At 43.8% G+C, this 17428-nt stretch overlaps 1 protein-coding gene across 2 annotated transcripts in view; it reads left to right on the forward strand.

Annotated features, from left to right (window-relative positions):
• Positions 1–17428, forward strand: part of FEZ2 (fasciculation and elongation protein zeta 2) — a 248001-nt gene that overhangs the window by 204457 nt on the left and 26116 nt on the right. The gene's annotated exons all lie outside the window — the stretch shown is intronic.

Here is a 17428-nt window from a genome sequence, read left to right on the forward strand (position 1 = left end):
CATGTAATACAATCATAAAAGCATATTGCTTATAGAAACACAATCTTCATGCACATAAAGCTCAATATGGTGAAACTTTGAATTATACAGCAAATTCCATTTAAATTCAGTAGTTGTGAAAATGAGTCTTCAATGTTTGCCTAAGGCCCTGTAGATCTGTAACTGTATGTATTATCATTTATTCCACAAAAGTAGAATAGTGTAAGTCCTAGAATTGAAAGTTAACACTTCCATGCTGATTCAGACTAGAGAGTTGCTCGGGGACAGGAATCAAATCCATCCCCACAAGTAATTGAATCCATCCCTGCCCTTCCCTATAAACTTTAGAAATAGTTATTTCATTTAATTATGCTACTGAATTAAAGGCTTTGGTACAGACCCATTTACAAATAAGCAATGACACTTTATTAATTAGGAAATATTAATTGGGAAGAATACATACTTTGCAAATGGGTCTCTGCCAGAGCCTCTAATATAAATATAAAATATAAATACTCCAGCTGATAAGGACCTCCAAGCTATGTCAAGTGAGGTCTTCCTCTGAAGATGGCCAGGGGTTCCTTTTGTCAAGCTTGGCAGGCAGCAGTAGTGTTCCTGAGTCACAGATGCTGGCACCTCAGTGGCTCAGGAATGCTGCCAGTGACTGCTTCACTTGGTGGAGGGGAGTTCTGGCAATTTTTGGAGAAGTTCCTCAGCTAGCGTTGCTTGGGGATCCCTACCAGTTACATCAAGGGTCAGCAAGTATTTCAGACATCAGTAATATACATTTCCCAAAGCTAACATATTTCAGTCGATAAATTCCATTTTACTTTTGTTGTCTGGAGATTTATTTTTCCATCAAGTTGGTCCCAGTTTATCTTTTTTTTCTGCTTTCCCATCTTCTGCAAATTTTTCTGTTGCTGTCCATTGGTTCCTCCTACCATGGTCCAGCATTTCTCCCTCTCTCTTCCCTTCCTCCCATTGTACAGTATCCTCATTCCCTTCTCTCCTGGATTAATCTCCCTCTTTTTTTCCCTCCCAACTCCAGCGCAGCATTTCTTCCTCTCTCCTCCACCCCCACAGGCAACATGTTTTCTTTTCTCTCTCACTGTCCAACATCTCTCTTTCTCTCATTCCCTCCCTTGCTGCAAAGAGAGCTGGGAAAGAGAGGGAGGGTTCCAGGGTGCATCTCCCTTCCCCTCTACTGCAACTTCCAACATTTTTCCCTCTCTCATCCCCCAGACCATGTGCAGCATCTTTTGTCCCTGCCCACCAGCCCCATGCCCAACATTTCTCCTTCTATCAACCCTCTCTAACACCATGCCATATCTCTCCCTCCATTCCCTCCACTACTGTGTACAACATTCCTCCCTCTTGCATCCCTTTCAGTCTGTCCCATTGTTCCTTCTCCACCACCATAACATTTCTCCCTCTCATCTCTCTTTCCCATGCATCTGTGCTTCATTCCTCTCCCTCTCTATGCCCCAAAATTTGCCTCTTTCTTCCATTCTCCTTGTGCACCATTTTTCCCTCTCACTCACACACTCAGATCCAACCATTCTCCCTTTTTATTCCCTCCCCCACCTAAGCATCCCTCCATCCTATGTCCCAAGTTCTTGTCCCCTTCCTCTCTCCCTTCTCTGTCCCAAGTTCATGCCCCCTCCCTTTCTTCTGTGTCCAAGCAGGCTCCCTCCCTCCTTTCTGTGTTCCAAGTTTGTGCCCCCCTCCCTCCTTTCAACCTTTGTCCCAAGTTCGTGTCCCTCCCATGTTCCCAATGCACTCCCTCCTTTATCCCAAGTTCGTACCCTCTCTCTCTATCCATTCCTTGGTCCAAAGTACTCATTGGCCCCCTTTCTACCTCCTTTTTGTGGCCCAACTACTTCAGTGTCCTCCTTCCGCAAAACTATACCAGAGCTGTCCAGGTTGGCTGCCTACTTCCTGCCTTTCAGCCACACTTATTCACAGGGCCACGGGCCCTGCATGCTACATATGGCTAACCCGGAAGCTTTCCCTGACATCAGCTCTGACCCTTCTGGGTCAGCTACGAGCGGCGTGCTGGGAGCATTGCACACTGCTTTGTGGAGGGGTGAGTGCAGATAGATGGCAGGAAAAGGAGGCACTCTAAGGTATCTGAGCCCCTCCTCACAACCCTGGGGGACCCTGCGGGTTCCATGGGATTCCCGTCGTTTCTGTGCAGCTCTCTAATTCAGACCTTTCATTTGAACATTGTAGCGGAGCCGGTACCTGTGGTTCAAGGAGGTCCGGCCCGCGCTCACAGTTACGCTGCTCCGACGTGCCTTCCTAACGGAGGAAGGTCCTGCTGGAAACTATGCTCTGACTTAACAGTAAAGCCAAAAGACAAAAAAAAGTCAATCATTCATTAATCCTGGGTAATCCACTTTATTCGGTGGAAAGTGTGATAAGCTTTGTCCAATAGTTTGTTCCACAACACACAGTCACAAAGCAAACACTTTAAATCAGGAACTCCAGAAGAAGTGGTCTCCAAAAGCAAAAGGGACCAACTCAGACCTTTAGTCAGGTAAGTAAAACAAAACAATTATCAAAGGAAAAATAAAAGGGTATGAACAGTTCTTTTCACTGGCACACAAAGTCCAATTTCACAGCACTGCTGAATCAGTTCAGGTGCACAAGCCTTCTGCTGTTCTGGCTTCTTCCCCAGTCAGCTCCACAAGAGTTGGAAAGGGGGGAGGGGAGCAAGTGAATTCACCAATTAAATAATCTGAATAACAGACCTGCCACTAATGGCCTGCAAGTCCTCCCTATGTTTTTGCCTCTCGGCAGTCAAGAAAGCGATCAGTTGTTGTTGGTCCATCTTGGCCCGACACCTGGAAGGAAACAAACAGAGAAACCACCCAAGTGCGGTACCAAACAACTGGGTAGCCCAACTCCCTCACCCACCCCTGGACAACATGTACAGTAGTACTCCAGTAACCATGAATACAAAATTTTATTTTAAATATCTTTTTCCTGTACATTTGAAGTTGTCAACTGCAAAGTAAATTAACTAATATGAGTGGGTGCTCAGTCTTTAGCTTTTCCTATTTCACCTACATTTAGGCTAATAATACTTTCATCCCATCAAAGTTCATTGTTTTATTTATTTATCATTTTTCAAAAACATTACAAGAAACAAACTTCTTGTTAAAGCAATACAGCTGAATAAAGTTAAAATATAACATTAAATCAAAGATTTTCTTAGACCCCAATAATGGAGGGGAAGTTAAAGCCAGAATAAAGAGAAGTATCTTCTTCAACATAAAGAAAACATAAAAAAGAAAGGCCTTAACGTAAGTTTGCTAAGTATTCCTTACAGTGGTGTTGATTCTATCAAACTATCTTTTTCAGATCCAGAAAAGATTTTAGTTGATCTGGCAGAAAAAATACATATTTATGTTGAGCATATTTCACTATACACTTACAAGGGTAAGCTAGAAGGAAAGTTGCTCCCAAAGATATAACCTCTTGCCTTAAGGACAAAAATTGTTTCCTTCTATCCTGTGTAATTTTAGTCACATCTAAATATGCCCATATCCTTTTACCATAAAACAAACTTTTTTGAGAATTTAAAGTATAATTTCATAAATGAGTCCAGGTCTTGTTTGAAGACAAATGATATTAATAATGTTGTCCTTAAAGTAGACTCTGTGATAGATTCTTCTAGTATCGCAGATATTTCATTCAAATCAAGCTGAGGTTGAATATTTTTCTCTTCCTTCCCTTCCTGTATCTCCTGGGAATTTTTTTTATCACAGTAGGTAGATAATAAATTTTGTTCAAAAGAGGTATAAACTCAGGGGAATATTTCAATATCTCTACCAAGTATTTTTTGAAGAGATCGTATGAAGAAATCCCAGGTGTCCTCTGGAAGTTCAAAATTCTAACATTAAGACGTCTGTTAAAATTTTCAATATTTTCTATTTTACGTTGTAACAGTGTACTATCCTTTATTGCAAGACCTTTGTATTCTTGCAATGATTGTACCTCAGTTTGAAGTTTTTCAATGGGATTCTTAGTTTCCAGATTTGTTTGTTCAAATTTTTTGTAATAGTGTCTAGCTTTGCTCCAAGAGCCTTTACCTTCTCTGCCGTTTTCGTCATGGCCACGTCTAACTTCTGGAACATCTTAAGGATAGTTGATAGTGTCCTCCGTCGCGGGGTAAGAACCCCCTAAGCTGTTCCGCATCAGCAGAAGCTCATCTGCCGAGGATCCTTCCTCTATGGACAGGTCGGGTGCAGCTTCGGCTTCCCTTCCTTCCACTTCCTGGGTAGCCGCATCAGCTGGACAAGTAGATGGGACTAACAGTGGAGGCGAGAGAGAGATCTCCTACCCCAGCTTAACCAAGTCTTCTCCCCTCGGGAACGCAGCAGGGCTTAACTTGCCCGTAGAGAAGCAAACTCTTGGCAGACATTGCTCCAAAGTGCGCTGAACGAAGGCAGTCGAGGGAGTTGAGGAGGTAGGCGCCCTCACACTACCTTTCCATTTGGTGTGCGGCATTCCGTGTAGATAATATAAAATGCAGCACAGAGAGCGTTCTCACTGCTGCCAGGTTAGCGCCACCATCTTGGCCACTCCCCCCAAAGTTTATTGTTTTGTATGTGTCTGACCTAAATTTCATAATCATAAGAACATAATAATAATAATAATAACTTTATTTTTGTATACCGCCATACCCAGGGAGTTCTAGGCGGTTCACAACAATTAAAACAGAATTACAAACGGTACAGTATCAATTGATCAGAGTTTCAGGCAACAAAGTAGTTGAGTTTGGAAGGAGTAGGAAAGAGTGTGTCGGGGGAGGGAGTTAGGTTTTGGTTCTTTGAGGAGGGGGTATTAAGGGTCCTGGCTTTGGAAGAGGTATGTTTTGAGTAATTTTCTAAAGCTGAGGTAAGTGGGGGCAACGAGGAACATTTGGACTATCCATGGGTTTAGTTTGGCAGCCTGGAAGGCGAAGGTTTTGTCAAGGAATTTATTGGAGTGACAAGAGTTTTAGGGAGGGGAAGGCGAACAGCTGAATTCTGCGGGAGTTCTTTTTTCTGTGGTTCAGGATGAAGTGTGGGTTGATGTAGCTTGGGGATAGACCAAATACTGTTTTGTAACAAAAACAGGCGAATTTGAATAGGACTCTGGATTCTAATGGCAGCCAATGAAGTTTGTGGTAAAAAGGAATGACATGTTCCCATTTTTTCAGGTTGAATATGAGGCGGACAGCGGTGTTCTGAATCATTGAGTATTCTGATGGTTTTCTTCGTGGAGCTCAAGTAAATGATATTACAGTAGTCCAGTATACTAAGAATGGAGGATTGTACTAGCAGGCGGAATGATGTGTCGTCGAAATATTTTTTTATGGTGTGTAGTTTCCAGAGCACCGAGTTACTTTTCCTAACTGTAATATCTGTGTGTTTCTCCAGGGATAGATGTTTGTCCAGTGTGACTCCCAGTATTTTTAAGGTTTGTTCGAGGGGGAAAGTCGATCCTTTTACTTGAATTGTGGTGTCTTTGATTTTATCATTGGGGGTAGCTAGGGAGAATTTTGTTTTGTTGGGGTTTAGTTTTAGTCTGTAGGATAGCATCCAGAGTTCTATCTGATTGAGTGTACTTGAAAGGGAGGTGAGAAACTCTGGTGTAAAACTGGATAGCGGGATGACTATTGTGATGTCATCTGCATAGATGAAAAATTTTAGCTTGAGGCTTTGCAGGAGGTTTCCCAGGGATGCAAGGTAGACATTATGTTTAAATCATTTTTATTAAAGGCAAAACACATCAAACAGCAATAAACAATACAACAAGAATTATATTTTCAATCATAGACCAATTCCAATCCCCCCTCCCACCAACCTCCCACCCCCCAACCACCCACCCAACCCGGGCAGCAGCAGCGGCAACCAAATCTGAGTACAGAAGCAAAAGTAGTAAGAACAAAAAGGAAGAAACAAGGGAATAACATTAGGTATCCCAAATTTGACGCTGAACATAATAAGTAAAAGTAAAACTAAAGGACTGCCAACATTGGCGGAACAACAGTCTCACTTTAGAAGTCATATCAACAATGTCTCTGCGTTCCAGCAACATTTGTTGCAACATCAATGCTCTCCACTGGGAAATGGTAGGAGGCTGAGATGAAAGCCACTGTAGCAGTATACACTTCCGGCCCAGCAGCACAGTCCTCCGAAGAAAAGCTGAACATCCCGGTCGGGGAGGATGAAAACATATCTGAAAGGTGAAGAGAAAACTCGGATGTAGACGCCAGGAGCAATTCCAAAGATGTGCCACAGAGGACACCAGCTGGATCCAGAAGGAAGACACGAGCGGACAAGTCCAAAACATGTGTCCGATAGATGCCAAAGGTTGAGAGCATTTGCCACAACAATGTCCCGAGCCGATCCCCATCATATGAGCTCTCTTGGGTACATAAAAAGCACGTAAAAGAAATTTATAATTGCGCTCCCTCTCAACAGAAGACAAAGCAGAAGAGTTGCCCAGGCGAACACCCTTACGGATCATCTCGTCCGAAATGGGTATCTGAAGATCAGCAGTCCATTTCTGGGCCAGAGCAAAATAATCCAGGTCACCCGAGAGCTCTTGTAAAAACTTATGATAAAATTTTAAAGGTATGGGCTCCTGAGCTGTGAGGCAAACTGCCTCCTGCAACTGTTCCTGAACGTCCTCCTTCAATACAACCGGGGTCAGAGCCTTCAGGTAATGTTGAAGCTGTCGATAGGCGAACCAATCCGCAGGAAGTAGATGGAATGTCGCCTGGAGGTCTGTAAATGATATAGGTAGACCAGCACGCGTCACAGCTTGAGACACATACCGGAGGCCTGCACAGGACCAACGCTGGAACAATGTAGAATCCAAGCCAGGCAAAAAGTCCCCATTGCCTAATATAGGAATGCAAGGCGTTCTGCGTGAGGAGATCTTCAATAACCGACACAGCATCCGCGAAGCCTTAAGCATAGCAGGTAAGAAGGGGTTAGACTGTAGCTGTGGTAAATCAGGCAATTGGAGAACATGAAGGAGATAACTAAAATGATATGGCTGAAAATGAAAACACTCAATATCAGGCAAGGAAAAACAGGTAGAGTTACAAAACCAATCATGAATGTGACGTAATTGGCAAGCAAGATTAAACCTAGAAATACACAAAAGGCCCAACCCCCCTTGAGCAGTTGGAAGCATTAGTTTGGATAATGATATCCGAGCCCGTTTACCCTGCCACAAGTATGCTGAAAGGTGAGACCGGTGTTGGGATAAATGTTGTGCCGTTAACATTAAGGGAAGAGTTTGCAGTAAGTAAAGCCATTGTGGGAGTATCATCATGTTATAAAGAGCAATGCGTCCAGAGAGAGAGAGGATATGCTCGGCAATTATGTAACGTGGTAGCGGTACGACGGAGTAGGGGCAGAACATTAGAGCTATAGAGCCTAGCTAGGTTCTGTGGAATAACCACCCCTAAGTAAACCAAATGAGAGGAAGCCCATTGTAAGGGGAACCCCCCACTCCAGGTCTGCCGCACCTCTGGCAATGTAGGGAGTACTATAGACTTTTGCTTATTTAAGACCAAACCCGAATAGATATTAAACTCATCAAGGAGTTCCAACGCTCGAAATAACGAGCGTTGCGGGTTGCCTAAAGTGAGCAAAAGATCGTCTGCAAAAGCCAACACCCGCAACTGAGAAGCACCCGCAGGTAATCCCGTAATCTCGTCATCTTTCTGGAGCGTGCGCAAAAGAGGGTCTAAATATAAAAGAAAAAGAAGCAAGGTAGACATTAAACAGGGTGGGGCACAGGGGCGAGCCCTGCGGAACACCACAGGAGTTATCCCAGCTGTATGAGAAAGAGTCATTCTTAAATACCCTGTATGATCTGTTTCGTAGGAACCCGTGGAACCAGTTGAGGACCTGGCCGGAGATGCCGATGTATGCAAGGCAGTCTAAGAGAATGTTGTGGTCGACTAAGTCAAATGCACTGCTCAGGTCGAGTTGTGGGATCAAGGCGCTAGAGCCCTGGCTAAAGAGTGTGTGTAGGTGATCTAGTAGGGAGGCTATGATGGTTTCGGTACTGTGGTCAGAGCGAAAGCCTGATTGATTGTCATTTAGGATGTTGAATTTTTCCAGGTATGTGGAGAGTTTGGCATTTACCACCCCTTCGGCTATTTTGGTGAATAACGGAATGCTTGCGATCGGTCTGTAATTAGACGGAGTATTGGATGGTTCTTTCGTGTTTTTTATGATTGGGGTTATCGAGATGTGGCCCTGTTCTGCTGGGAAACTACCTGTGGATAGAAGGAGGTTTACGCATGCCAACATATTGGCTTTGAAGTGGATCGGAGCAGTTTTCATAATGTTAGGGGGGCAGGTATCCAGTCTGCAGAAGGAGTTGGTATATTTGTTGAAGTATTTGTTGAAGGTATGCCAGTCGATAGTTGTGAATTGATTCCAGCTTAGGTCTGTTCTGGACCCTAGGTCTGGTTTAGTCCTGTCTGTGTCTGGGAGAATTGGAAAGACCCCGTGGGGGTTGGGTGGGGCGGTTAACGATGATCTTAATTTCTGTATCTTAGAATTAAAGAAGTCTGCTAGGGTGTTAGCGGTTAATGTGGATTCATCAACATGGTTATCAGTGAGTGTCTCAAGGTTGTAGAGGTCGTTAACCAGTTTAAAGAGGTTACTGCTATTTGTGACATTTCCAATTTTGTGGGCATAGAAATTTTTTCGTTTTTCCTTGGTGAGGTTTTTGTAGTTTTTTAGTTTGAGTCTCCATGCTACTCTGTGCTCCTGGGTTCCAGATTTAATCCATAGTCTTTCTGATTTTCTAAGGTCCCTCTTTACTAGTAATAACTCTGAATTGAACCATCCCTCCTGATTTGAAGATCTAATTCTACGAGTTTTTAATGGAGGCTATTTCATTTAGAATGTTTGTACTGTCTTTGATCCAGGAGGTCATAAGTTGATCCGTTTCTTCATTTTGTTTTGCAATAGTTTCATAGTGGGACCAGAATTCGACCGAGTCGATCTTACCTCTAGTGGTGTGAGTTTTGGTGTTTCTTTTTTTTGCTATTTATGGTGGTTTTTTGTTGGTAATGAATGGAGAAGCTACATAGTTTGTGGTCTGACCATAGGGAGTCTGTCCAGCTATCTTGTTTCCAGTAGAATTTGGGGTTGGTTTGTTCTTTGGCGGAGAATGTCACCAGGTCTAACTGATGACCTCTTTGGTGGGTTTTGATGGGTGGGGGTTTGAAGTAGTCTAATTGAGAAATAAGTGACCAAAAGTCCGATATATCTGGCTGGTCTGTTTGCTCTAGGTGAATGTTGATATCCCCGCATAATAGGTTGTATGGACTTGCTAAAGAGTTAGTTAGTAGACATTCTGCGAAGTCCTCCTTGGCTAGGGTCCATTTTTTTGGTGGCATATAGAACAAAGTGTTTGTTAGGGGGGAGGCAAATGACTTTGAAGTTAGTGAGATGGTTAATAATTCTGAGTTGGGAGAAGATTTGGTGTTAAGTGTGGTGCAGTTTAGATGGTCTTTATAGATTATTGCTAGTCCTCCTCCCCTTCCCCAGGTTCTGGCTAGGGATAGAATCTTGAAGCCTTCACCGAATCAGACCCTTGGTCCATCTAGTCCGGCGACCCGCACACGCGGAGGCTTAACTAGGTGCTTCCTGATGAAGACCTAGGTGTTCCCTGATGAGACCTTGTTTACCTGTATCCCTCAATGTGATTTGCAAGGAGGTGTGCATCCAACTTGCCCTTGAATCCCATAATGGAGGTCTCCGTCACAACCTCCTCCGGGAGAGCATTCCAAGCGTCCACCACTCGCTGTGTGAAACAGAACTTCCTGACATTTGTCTTGGGCCTGTCGCCTCTCAATTTCAACCCATGACCTCTCGTCCGAGTCACATTTGACAACGTAAATAACGATGCTTCGTGCTCTATTTTGTCAAATCCTTTTAGTATTTTAAATGTCTCTATCATATCCCCACGCAGTCTTCTCTTCTCAAGGGTGAACAAGCTCAGTTTTCTGAGGCGTTCTTTGTAGCTCAAATTTCCCATACCTTTTACTAGCTTTGTGGCTCGCCTCTGCACACTCTCCAGCAGGGTTATATCCTTCTTTAGGTAGGGAGACCAGTGTTGGATACAGTACTCCAGGTGTGACCTGACCATTGCTCTGTAAAGCGGCATTATGACGTTAGCCGATCTACTTGTGATTCCCTTCTTTATCAAGCCCAACATTCTGTTTGCTTTCTTTGAAGCCGCTGCACATTGTGCCGATGGTTTCAGGGTCCCCTCTATCAGTACCCCCAGGTCCCTTTCCTGTTCGCTCTTGCCCAATGTCACACCTAACATTTTATATTCATGTTCCTTGCTTTTTGTGCCCAGGTGCATCACTTTGCATTTTTCTATATTGAACTTCATCTGCCACTTTTCCGCCCATTTCTCTAGCTGGTTCAAATCTCTCTGGAGTTCTTCACTGTCTATTTGTGATCCAACTTACCGACATAGTTTCGTGAGATGCATTGGATCAGTAGTATAAGCCCACGGATCCAATTCTGAACACGACTTCATGCAAAACAGGCTGATCGGAGGCACTCCCCCAACCAACCGCAAGGATCACTGAAGAGTAATCCCAGTGCATGTGCAGACCATCTTCTTTGCCTGTAGATAGTCTGTGCATGCGATTGCACCAGTGAGGTCAAAACAAAGGAGGAGGGGTGGTGAAGTAATCCAGGCAGGCATCAAGAGCTGAGCCGAGCCTGATCTCTTCAACGAAATTCGCTGCAGCCTTAAAAAAGCCAGTTCATGCACCTGGAGTGGAGGAAAACTGTCCAGGGCAGTTACGGAACAGAATACAAACCCGCTCCGACTCTCCTGCTCTCTGCCGCCCTTCCTGCATTGCAAGCCCCTGGTTTTAACCCTGCGGGGAAGAGCAGGAGATGATTACACAGGCTGGTCCAGGGCACTAGAAGGAAGTCTGTCTGAAATGCTCGAAGGGGGCAAGGCGGCAGAGAGCAGGACAGTTGGAAAGCACATGAGCGACTGGTCCCCAGCAGTTGCTCCTTTTTGATCGGCCAGCCCAGTCGGTGTCTCTCTTTTTTTTTTTTTTTTTTTTAAGCAAATCGCTGCCTGCCTATATTTGCATGCTGTTCCCCCTCATTTGCATGATCAGATCGGAGGATGATCGGGACAGAGCTTAGTGAATCAGGTCGGAGGAAAATCGGGTTGCAAAGGGGTCGCTAAGTGGTGGGGACTTGATCAGTGGACTTAGTGAATCTAGCCCTAAGCCTGATACAGGGGGATTGCTTGTTAAAGCATGTGGAAGATATAGGAGACTTGCTGTATTTCAGTGATCACAGGAGAATGGAGCGCACCACAAGAACAGAAAACTGACCTTACTGTGCCTTTTGAAACTGTCTTTGTCAGGAAGGATCTTCAAAGAGTTGAATAAGATGATGTGACTGGAGACAAAAGGGAGCATGCAAGTGGGAATCTTTGTTGCCTTTACTCAGAAGAAAATGTGCTACAGAACTTACAGATATGAATTTTACACTCAAATCAAAATAATGGTTGGCTAAAATCTTTTTTGAGGATCAAATTTCTCTTCAGCATAAAACATTTGATCGCTGATTGTGGATTTTGGCTACACATATAAAACCTATTGCTCAAATACATTTGTCTTGTTTAAAGAAGTGCTAATCTGTGGATCAGTGTCTCTCCCCTCAATCACCTCCTGTCTTTCGTTCTCCTCCTCTTTATAAAAAAAAAAAAAAAAAAAAGGCATCTTTTTTTAATCCCCTTTGAAAGCCTTTTTGTTAAGGCTCAAATTTGGTCTTGGAGGATGAGATGTACAGTGTCTGAAGCAAACTTGGTTTTTTCTGTTACATAGAGCATTCTGGACTCCGGTGTGTTTACAAAAATTAGATTGTTCTAGATGCTGGCACTGTCATCTTGAAGCTGGGACATTAGATCATTTATTGTTTTATTGTCCTTTAATACATTGTTTTTGGAAATCTATTTGGGGATCAAATTAATAATTTGCTTGAGAATCCGGTAGTGCTCTCTTAAGATACGATATTATTTGGCACATCTATGAGGGCAAAGAGTCATATATCTGTTAAAAATAATAAACTTTTACTAATAATGACAGGAGTTGTCATTCAACATATTACAAGGAATTGGAAAAATTACGATAGATTAAGTTATAATTTTTGGTAGAATTCATTGTGTCATATTTTCAAAATGGAAAGAGTATTAGCCATTCAGCAAGGACGTTTTAAAAAGTTTAATGATGTTTTGGAGCCATTAACAAAATATTGTATGGATTGATTATCATTAATAATTAATTTTTTCCCCTTTTGTTTAAAGTATAAGGGGGGAGGGAGAATTTTATTTTAATGACATCTTGAATTAAGATATTATAATGGGGGGAGGGAGGAAATGTGTCATGTGTAATCCTTGCTAGATTAATAAGTGATATTAAAGTGTATTTGATTGTAATTGTTACACTTGTTGACAGTTTTAAAATGAATAAAGAATTTAAAACAAAAAGACAAAAGGGGCCAGATAAGGGGAATTATTGATTAGTCACTTGTCCCTAGTACAGTCTAATGCTGCCCAATTTGAATCGATTCAGTGATTCAAATCAGGTGAATCGATTTGAAGCAATTTGTTTTTTAAAAAAATCAGCCTCGCCAATTCAGTTGTCAACCCTCCCGCCTTGCCCCCTAAAGAAGGAGCGGCAGCACTGAATCTTGCTGGCTTGCCGCTGCTGCTTTAGTGGATGAGGGGGGAGGGTCGGTCGGGAAGTGCTGTCTTGGCCCTTTGCAGTATCCTCCGGTCAGAAGAGGGGTGGGACTGCAGTAGAGCGAACGTGGTGCTGAGGATGACGGCAGCTTTCAAATATCGCTACAGTGCCATGATCCTCTCTGCAAGCTGCTGATTATCTTAAGGTAAGAGCAGGAAGCCAGAGGGAAACATGCAGGCCTTCGGGGGGGGGGGGGGGGAAGGGGGACAGGCCTTCGGGAGAGGGCAGGCCTTCGGGGGGAGGGGCCCTGGTTTAAAAGTACATGGAGGGAGGGAAGGGGGGGTTCAAAAAGACGTGCATATACCAGACTTGGGGGGGGGAGAGAAATAATGAGGAGAGGGACAGAGATGGTGGATAATGAGATTTAGGGAGGGAAGGAACAGAAATGGAGCGGAGGACACGAGGGAGGGTGGGATAGAAGGGTAGTTGGGAAGAGAAAGGGAAAACTGGTGGACTCTGAGGTAGTGGGGAAGGAGGGAGAGATGCTGGATGAAGGGTAGTTGAGAAAAGGAGAGATGATGGATCTGGGGATGGTGGGGGTCCATCGCTGCAGCTGCGGTGATGGAGATAAAGAAAAGATGCTAGACCTCAGGGAAGGGGAGGACAGAGATGGAAGATGGATAGTTAGCACCGAGAAAGAAGGAGACTCTGATTAGAAGACAACCAGAACCTTGGACCAACATAATTTGAATAATGACCAGACAACAAAAGGTAGAAAAAATTATTTTATTTTCTGTTTTGTGATTACAATATGTCAGATTTGAAATGTGTATCCTGCCAGAGCTGGTGTTAGACCACGAACGTTACATAAGTTACATAAGAACCGCCATCTCTGGCTCAGACCTTCGGTCCATCAAGTCCGGCGATCCACACGCACGGAGACCCAGCCAGGTGTACACCTGGCGTAATTTTAGTCACACATATCCCTCTATGCCTCTCGTAAGATGTGCATCTATGTGCTTTTAAATCCTAAGATGATGGATTCCGCAATAACCTCCTCTGTGAGAGCATTCCAGGTATCCACTACTCGCTGCGTGAAACAGAACTTCCTGATATTTGTCCTGGACTTGTCCCTCCCCAGCTTCAGTCCTTGTCCTCTTGTCCGTGTCACATTGGACATTGTAAATAACTTATTTTCCTGCTCTATTTTTTCGATTCCTTTCGGTATTTTGAAAGTCTCGATCATATCCCCTCGCAATCTCCTCTTCCCAAGGAAGAACAATCCCAGTCTCCTAAGTCGTTCCTCGTATTCCAAGTTGTCCATACCTTTTACCAGGATTTAACAGAGAGAGGAAAAGCCTTTTTTGTTTGTTTATTTTGTTTACACCACAGTGCCATTGTGGGTAGGAGAGGGTAAAGGGGGGTCATGAGGCTATAAAATAAACCCACCAGGATGTTTGAAAAAAAACACCTAATTGGGTAGGAAAATCAAATTGAAAAATCGATTCAATAGGCTGAATCGAATCAAATCAAAATTTTGTTTCCTGAATTGGGCATCACTAGTACAGTCTTCCCTGCTTTTGAGATTAGCCACAAAAGGGATAACCATGATCAGGCATTTAAATAGCAGCAGTTGCTCAGTATGCCAAACTTACCCCAGCAACAATAACAATGATCCTGAGAATTTTGTATGACATGCTGTTTTGTACATTCTGAAGTGTGGTGCATCCTTTCATAGAAGAACAAGCGGCCCTGTCTCCCGCACAATATAGCTTCCGAAAAGGCCACAGCACAGAGTCAGTACGCCTGAATATCATAGATGTCAGTTGGTCAATACTCGACAAAGGCAGCGATGCCCTACTGGTCCTAATTGACCTCAGCGCTGCCTTTGACACTGTCGACCATCACCTCCTCTTATCCAGACTCTGTGACCTCAGAATCAAGGACTCAGCCCTCCAGTGGTTCACCTCCTTCCTTCACCAAAGAACCCAAACAGTCCTACTAGGGCTGAACAAATCTGACCCCAAACCTATCAAATACGGTGTTCCCCAAGGCGCCCTTCTATCCCCCCTCCTATTTAACCTCTACATCAGATCTGTCCTAGATATAGCCCAGAAGTACAACATCAAAATTCACTCTTAAGCCGATGACATCCAGCTGCTCCTTCCACTAGACGAAAACTGTTCATCCCAAATTGATAACCTCCAACTCTGACTCTCTGACATGAAAACCTGGATGTCAAACAACAAACTACAGCTGAACACCTCCAAACCAAACTTTTATGGATTAGGAAAAAAAGTACCAAATACATACGCCCAACTCATTCGTGGGACTCCACCTCACTAACAGCAGCAGATCAGGTACGCAACCTAGGAGTAACATTAGACGGCCATCTGTCCCTGTCCACCCACATATCTCAAATAGCCTTCACCTCTTTCTACTACCGCCGCCAACTGAGAAGAATCAAACCTTACATCTCCAAAACTGATCTAGCCCAATTCCTCTACGCCTATGTTCTCTCCAGGATGGATTACTGTAACTCCCTATTTAATGGAAAGGCCAAAAAAGATCTCAAACGCGTCCAGCGTGTACAAAACACAGTAATCCGCCTACTACACAACCTCAACTACCATGACCCTATCTCCCCAGCCCTCCCGATCAACGAACGCTGTGCTTTCAAGGCCCTGGTTATAGCACATAAAAGAATCTACGCCACCACCCCAGCATACATAGGATCCAAGCTAACCCTATATACCCCCACCTGCCTCCTCCGCTCTGAAACGGAGAAATGCCTATGCATCCCCCGAGGAAGGTCTCTCCTGTCAGAAACTACCCGCAAACGCTCCTACAGCCACTTCATTCCCCCATCTCTGGAACAAACTCCCACCACAAATCTGACTACAGAACTCTCTGATGACCTTCCGGAAAGCAGTAAAGACCCTCCTCTTCAACTGAATTTCTAACTGCAAACTACCTCTTGATCTCCTTATAGTCCCCCCTCCTTTCTGCACTCTCCTCTACTTAAGTTGCTATATAGTCTTGTACTGTCCAAAATGTTTTCCATTGTGAATGTTTGCTTGTAACCTATTCTGAGTTACTGGGAGGACGGGATAGAAATCGAAATAAATAAATTAAGAAGTTCTACTTTGGTTGAAAAGACCTATTTGAAAATGTGTATATGTATAAAAATTTGTACAAGAAGTGTGTGTGTATGTGTAATGTGTGTTCTGCAGAGATCTCTATGTTAAATGTATTAATCCTTAAAGAACTGAGGGAATGGTTGGATAGGATTGTGTTAAGAAACAATGTTCTTCAATCTTATTCTTTCCAGTTAACTGAAGAGCATGCTCAATTTCACATGATCATACTATTTAGCTTGTCCTCACAAAGTAACATCCTGACATTAATAAGTTATTACCAAATATTAAGCAACATCCACTTAGCAATCTCTTGCTGAATAGCATTGAGGTTGAGCCCAGTAACTGATTTGCTTATATGATCCCTAATTTGCCTGCATAAATTTTAAATTTTAGCACGTTCGCATTTCAGTAGAATCTCTGTTATCCAGCACCCATAGGGATTGGTGGATGCTGGATAATTGTAGTTTAACTCAGGACAAGCAGGCAGCATATTCTCACATGTGGGTGACGTCATCCATGGAACCCCAGTACGGACAGCTGCTAAAGTGTTTGTGCACTTTAAGAACTTTAGAAAGTTTGCGACTGACTGCACCGCGCATGCGCAAGTGCCTTCCTGCCCGACGTAGGCGTGCGGCTCCTCAGTTCTCAGTTTTCCGCAGAGCTACGAAGTCATGTGTAAAAGCAGTCTCAGTTTTATTTTGCCTTCCCGTTTGCGCATTTTTTGAGAAATTCCCTTTATTTTTTTTTTTCCTCTCTCTTGTGTTACTAAACCGTAAAAAAAAAAAATTTCTTTTGTTATTTTTTGTCAGTCAGCTTCTTTAACGGCGGGGCTTCATTTTTTGCTTCAGCCTTCAGCTTTCGATTTGGCTGAGGTGGTTTTCCCTCCCATGTTCCGCCCGTTAACTGGCTTTAATGGACCCACACAAATGGTGTATTCAGTGCCTTGGCCCAGACCACCGTGTTGAGTCTTGCACGCGTTGTTCGACGCTTCAGAAGCGTTCTAGTAAAAGCCGCCTTTACAACAAAGACTTCTTTTCGGTACCATGGAGGGCTCTCAGGTACCATCAACACCGTCCAAGCCATTGACGTTGAAGGCATCACCATCGTCTGAGGTACCTGCTTCCATCTCGGTGTCGCAGGCTTATAGCTCCATCAGGTAAACCAGCTAAGAAGTCACCAGCTTCCCAGATGGTGTCTCAGGCCACTAAGATACTGAGTCTAGTTGTATTGGTCAAACAGAGAAAATTGATGCGGCTCGCTTCAACTTCAAGGGGTGCATCTTCATGTCATCCTCTCCGGAGCGAGCTGCAGCACCGTTGCCACTGTCCAAGCCACAGGTGTCAATGCAAGCTTTTAAGGAGAAGATCAATGATCTTTTTCAATTGGAGTTTAGGGATATGTTTCAACTATTTACCCCTATATCGGCTCCTTCAGAACCAGCCCAGCCTGAGCGTCACTCCATTCAAGATGCAGGCATCACCACTGCTTCATTGGTACCACGTCATTCTTGGCACTGATCCTCCTCATCAAGCCATGCATCCAAGCATCACTC

This window comes from Geotrypetes seraphini, chromosome 3 (assembly GCF_902459505.1).
Source record: "Geotrypetes seraphini chromosome 3, aGeoSer1.1, whole genome shotgun sequence".
Taxonomy (NCBI): domain Eukaryota; kingdom Metazoa; phylum Chordata; class Amphibia; order Gymnophiona; family Dermophiidae; genus Geotrypetes; species Geotrypetes seraphini.